This window comes from Salvelinus alpinus, chromosome 15, assembly GCF_045679555.1.
Source record: "Salvelinus alpinus chromosome 15, SLU_Salpinus.1, whole genome shotgun sequence".
NCBI classification, from domain to species: domain Eukaryota; kingdom Metazoa; phylum Chordata; class Actinopteri; order Salmoniformes; family Salmonidae; genus Salvelinus; species Salvelinus alpinus.
In genome coordinates, this window is record NC_092100.1 from 12,835,230 (window position 1) to 12,841,895 (window position 6,666).

Genomic DNA, 6,666 nt, shown 5'->3' on the forward strand with positions numbered 1-6,666 from the left:
AGAGCGTCTGCTAAATGACTTAAATGTAAATGTAAATGTAAAGATTATCCCATAGAACAAAACATATAATATTTCCTAAGCCTGTGTTTACCATAGACCTTATTTTCGGCGTTTATCACAACAACAAAAAATATTAAAACGGCATTAATTTCCCCATAGGCTTTGTCCAACAAACCATGGCGGAGTTATGGCCTCAATTCACCATAGGCAAGCATGCGAACACTGGCGGACTTACAATTAGGCAGAACATTTTTCAACTGGAACTAAGGGGCCTAGCCCGAACCATGAAAAACAGCCCCAGACCATTATTCCTCCTCCACCTAATTTTACAGTCGGCACTATGCATTTGTGCAGGTAGCGTTCTCCTGGCACCCGCCAAACCCAGATTCGTCCATCAGACTGCCAGATAGTGAGGCGTGATTCATCACTCCAGAAAACGGGTTTCCACTGCTCCAGAGTACAATGGCAGCGAGCTTTACATCACTGCAGCCAACGTTTGGGATTGCGCATGGTGATCTTCGGCTTGTGTGCGGATGCTTGGCCATGGAAACCCATTTCATGAAGCTCCTGACAAACAGTTATTGTGCTGAAGTTGCTTCCAGAGGCAGTTTGGAATTCAGTAGTGAGAGTTGCCACCGAGGACAGACGATTTTTACGCGCTACGCACTTCAGCACTCGGTGGACCCGTTCTATGAGCTTGTGTGGCCTACCACTTCGCGGCTGAGCCGTTGTTGCGCCTGGACTTCCCACTTCACAATAACAGCAATTACAGTTGACAGGGGCAGCTCTAGCAGGGCAGAAATTTGACAAACTGAACTGTTGACTGGAATGACTGGAACGAATTGCAAAAATCGCTGAAGCTGGAGACTTATATTTCCCTCACTAACTTTAAACATCAGCTATCTGAGCAGCTAACCGGTCGCTGCAGCTGTACACAGCCCATCTGTAAATATCCCACCCAATCTACCTACCTCATCCCTATATTGTTTTTATTTACTTTTCTGCTCTTTTGCACACCAGTATTTCTACTTGCCCATCACCATCTGCTAATCTATCACTCCAGTGTTAATTTGCTAAATTGTAATTACTTTGCTACTATGGCCTATTTATTGCCTTACCTCCTCACGCCATTTGCACACACTGTATATATACTTTCTTTTTTGTATTTTCTATTGTGTTATTGACTGTACGCTTGTTTATTCCATGTGTAACTCTGTGTTGTTGTGTGTGTCGCACTGCTTTGCTTTATCTTGGCCAGGTCGCAGTTGTAAATGAGAACTTGTTCTAAACTAGCTTACCTGGTTAAATAAAGGTGAAATAAAAAAAATAAGCAAATAAAAGTTGGAAGGTGGCATCCTATGCCATTGCCATGTTGAAAGTCACTGAGCTCTTCAGTATGGCCATTTTTTTTGCCAATGTTTGTCTATGGAGATTGCATGGCTTGTATACACCTGTCAGCAACGGGTCTGGCTGAAATAGCCGAATCCACAAATTTTAAGGGGCGTCCACATACTTTTGTATATATAGTGTAAGTAAAGCCCATCTAAATGATGCTCTGGCCTAAAAGATTATGGCATGTCATACTCTTTTTGGCCTTACAGCATCAGATACATGGGCAAGCTCGCATGCTTTCTCCAGTGAGATTGTTTCAGCCACTTGCGAATTGAAGGAAAGTGCACTGCTTAGATTCTGGAATTATTTGGATGAACGTGCAAAGGTAACCTACTTTTTGAAGTGATTTATTTGACAATCAGATGAAAACATCATGACTGGTTGTGTTCATGGCACATTAAAAGGGAATACATTTTTACAGTTAAATGTCTTTACTATAAATCCCATAAAAATTGAGGGGGCTCAGACTGGCCTTTGCCTGGGACCTCCAAATCACTAAATCCGACCCTGTGTGTGATTTATTGTAGAATGCATTGTTTTTAATTATAATGACACAACCGAAGCCAGGCAGGCGTGTTGTCCACTTTGACGCTGCTCTGCCTGTCCCGTCCTTTACACCTGCCTCACTCTGCTTGCTCCATCCACCCACTTCTGGTAGGAGAGCCCTGCCATAGAGAATGATAGAGGCCTCTAGTGGCCCAAAAGGCCGCATTTGCAGTGATGGAAGCCATTAAGTGGAAGCCATTGAGTGCTTCCACGTTTTAAGGTAGTCAACTGGTTGGGACTAGGGCTGTTGGTTGGGACTAGGGCTGTTACAGTGACCATATTACTGCGGAGTCATGACTTCAGTCAAATTTCATGTGACTGCTGAGTTGCCGTGACTAGGCTTCTCCAAAACTGTGCTCTGACACATCTGATGGTCATTTGTAGCCTACCAAACTTGCTAACGGCCAGTTGCTAATGGTCTGGTACTCAGCGCTCTATTGTCCCACCATTAAGTCCTAATGGCCTGGTACTCAGGGCTCTATTGTCCCTCCATCAGGTCCTAATGGTTCTGGTACTCAGGGCTCTATTGTCCCACCATCAGGTCCTAATGGCCAGGTACTCAGCGCTCTATTGTCCCTCCATCAAGTCCCAATGGCCTGGTACTCAGGGCTCTATTGTCCCACCATCAGGTCCTAATGGCCTGGTACTCAGCGCTCTATTGTCCCTCCATCAGGTCCTAATGGCCTGGTACTCAGCACTCTGTTGTCCCTCCATCAGGTCCTAATGGCCTGGTACTCAGCACTCTGTTGTCCCTCCATCAGGTCCTAATGGCCTGGTACTCAGGGCTCTATTGTCCCACCATCAGGTCCTAATGGTCTGGTACTCAGGGCTCTATTGTTCCTCTAATCACTCTGACATCAATGCAAATGCGATCTAAAATCAAATAAAACACTTCTTGGGAGCCCTGGCATTCAGAGTTGGAGTGGAATAGGAGCTCCTGTTGCTCTTACAAACATTGGAGAAAAACAAGCTTATATTTTTTCTCATGGAATGTGACAGTTGAACTAAACTCATGATTTATAAGTTATATTCTTCAAGAATTAATGGATATACAGTATGTAATTTATAAGTCCAAGAATGGATGTAGCAACTACAGATTGCCCCTTTAAGTCTATCAAAATGATGCATGTTTGAGCATGTGTCAATTAGGCCTATGGATTTTTTTTATCAGCATCAATTAGATTGAGCAATGAAACCCACACTTGTATTCCATAGGCTGGGATCCGCACTATGCATCTGTTGCAAGAGCGCATTTTTCACTGGCTGTCCACTGGTTTCAAAAACATCTTAAACTTCTTGAATTCAACCATTATTGGGTTCAAATACACATTTAGATTTGTGAACAGGCACAAATAACTCAATGAGAGAGCAGCAGTGTGATTCACATCACTGATGTCATCCATCCTTAAACATCCTTTCTGAATTTAAAAGTAATCCTCGAAGTAATCATATACTTTTCCAAAAGTATCTGTAATCTGATTACAATATTTTTGCTGGTAACATAACAGATTACAGTTACCGTTTTTTTGTAATCTCTTACATGTAACGGAATTAAACGTAATCCGTTACTCTCCAACCCTGTTCAAGTGCATACGGATGACATGTATTTTGTCCCCTGCCCCTGTTCTGACAGTTGCATGATAATGGCCCATTCTAAATCAAAACAAATTTTACACATATTATTTAGTATATGTAAAGACAAGATTAAATTGGGAATAGTCTGAGTGGTGAGAATATTATCACTTGTGAATGATGCCCAGAATGTGCAGTCCAGTTTTTTCAAATCATAGTGGCATACATCATGCAGCCTAGCCCATAGTTTTATATGTTTTGATAAGGTTTGTAACACAACTAAAGTGGCCAAATAACTCAAAACGTAGCCAATAGGCCTAGGACTCCAGGAACATGGTTGGAGAGCCCATAGCCTACAGTCTAGTGAAACATGTGTTCTTAAAATCCCTGTCATTGCGCAATCGCGTGTGAAAACAGAGTTTTGACTAGCTACTATTTAAAAGCAGATCCCAGCTTTCTGGTGCTTACAAATTAAGCACATTAATTTGCTTTACAGTGTAGCCTATAAGGGCACAGGGCGAGACCCAGATGCAGACATGGGAGGCAGATGGTTCGAGTCTCTGATATTTATTATAATCTAAGGGTCAGGCAAGAGAATGGTCGTCGACAGGCAAAAGATCATAACAATGTCAGAGTCCAGGAGGTACAGGGTGGCAGGCAGTCTCCAGGTCAGGGCAGGCACTATGGTCAGGCAGACGGGTTCAGAGTAGAGGCAGGCAAGGGTCAAAACCAGGACTAGCAAAAACAGAGAAAAGGGGGAGGGAGAGGGAGGAGGGGGGAGAGAGAGAGAGAGAGAGAGAGAAGAAGAAGAAGAAGAAGAAGAAGAACAACAACAGGCGCACAGAATACCACACTGGTTGACTTGACAAGACGAACTGGCAACAGACAAACAGGGAACACAGGAATAAATACCCAGAGACTAATGAGGAAAACGGGTGACACCTGGAGGTGGGTGGAGACTATCACAAAAACAGGTGAAACGGATTAGGGCGTGACAGTAGCCTACCTGGCATATGAAAAAAGTAGCTGCACCAAATCTCCATTCGTTATTCGAGTGATATGAACTACATTTTTGTAGATAAAAAATTATTCTACATATATATTATGTAAAGACCAGATTAAATTGAGAATACTGCTTGAGAATATTATCAAGGGCTTGTCAAATTGTGAATGAGAGACTGATTAAGTGTGGGCAGACTGCAGAACAAACAGAGCACAGCGCTTCCCTTTCATGCAACTTTTTTTGGAATCATTATTTGATCATCAAATTAAGCGTATAGGAGGAGCTGTTTCTTTGATAACCGCTCAACACAGAATAGCCGCATGTGCGCACTCCCTGGGAAATCGTTTGGAGACAAACATCCTTTCTATTTTATTCAGCTATGTTCAATTGTATTGTTCTTACTATAAAATAATGCCACAGGAATTCTAGGCAAATCTTGCCTGCTAAATGAGCTAGTTTAGCCCACAGCCATATGGCATAGACAGATCAGGGCCTAACACAGCGTTTCCCACCCCGGGATGCTGGCCTTCTAGGCAGAGTTGCAAAGAAAAAGCCATATCTCAGACTGGCCAATAAAAAGAAATGATTAAGATGGGCAAAAGAACACAGACACTGGACAGAGGAACTTTGCCTAGAAGGCCGCCTCTTCACTGTTGATGTTGAGACTGGTATTTTGCGGGTACTATTTAATGAAGTTGCCAGTTGAGGACTTGTGAGGAGTCTGTTTCTCAAACTAGACACTCCAATGTACTTGTTCTCTTGCTTAGTTGTTCACTGGGGCCTCCCACTCCTCTTTCTATTCTGTTTAGAGCCAGTTTGCGCTGTTCTGTGAAGGGAGTAGTACACAGCGTTGTACGAGATCTTCAGTTTCTTGGCAATTTCTCGCATGGAATAGCCTTCATTTCTCAGAACAAGAATAGACTGATGTGTTTCAGAAGAAAGTCCTTTGTTTCTGGCCATTTTGAGCCTGTAATCGAACCCACAAATGCTGATGCTCCAGATACTCAACTAGTTTAAAGAAGGTCAGTTTTATTGCTTCTTTAATCAGGACAACAGTTTTCAGCTGTGCTAACATAATTGCAAAAGGGTTTTCTAATGATCAATTAGCCTTTTAAAATGATTAGCTAACACAACGTGCCATTGGAACACAGGAGTGATGGTTGCTGATAATGGGCCCCTGTACGCCTATGTAGATATTCCATAAAAAGCTACAATAGACAGTTTCAACATTGTCTACACTGTATTTCTGATCAATTTGATGTTATTTTAATGGACAAAAAATGTGCTTTTCTTTCAAAAACAAGGACATTTCTAAGTGACTAAACTTTTGAACTATAGTGTATAATATATATATATATATATATTAGCTAAACAGGTGGGGCTCAAACAGGTGTCACTATTAGGATAGTGATATTACAATAAATGCAGTTAAATTTTTTATTCTTGTTCATATCATACAGCTTATTTGCTCCTTGTCGTAAATACATAAGAAAACATCACAGTTGTGTTTTATTGTGAAATGCATGAATTACCTTCTATAATTCCCTTTGTACTAAATAGATGCACTGCCAATTTTACCCATTTATCACCACTAGGGGGCAGCGATGACTGTTACAAAAGTTTTGGATCGTGAATTACTTTAGTAGCGAATAAGAACTTCCACTTATCAGGCACTGTCTCAAGTAACTCAATATTTGTATTGATACTTACATTTCCAAAGAGAATGTATCACATATGGCACAGAGGATTTGTATCTATTTAAAGAGGAGAATCAGAATGGTGTGAAAACGTACAGTATACTTAAAAATATATATATATTTCACCTTTATTTAACCAGGTAGGCTAGTTGAGAACAAGTTCTCATTTACAACTGCGACCTGGCCAAGATAAAGCATAGCAGTGTGAACAGACAACAACACAGAGTTACACATGGAGTAAACAATAAACAAGTCAATAACACAGTAGGGGGAAAAAAGGGTTAGGGTTAGGGTTATATTGATGAATAGTGAACCTGATTTCTATGTTGGCATAACATTACTGCACTGTAACGGTCATTGAGTTTAGAGCTGACAAGTGTCTACTGAATTATATCAGCACATAAATAAAAAATAATATAAGATTGTGTAGGAATCTCCGGTTACCGAAATTGATCA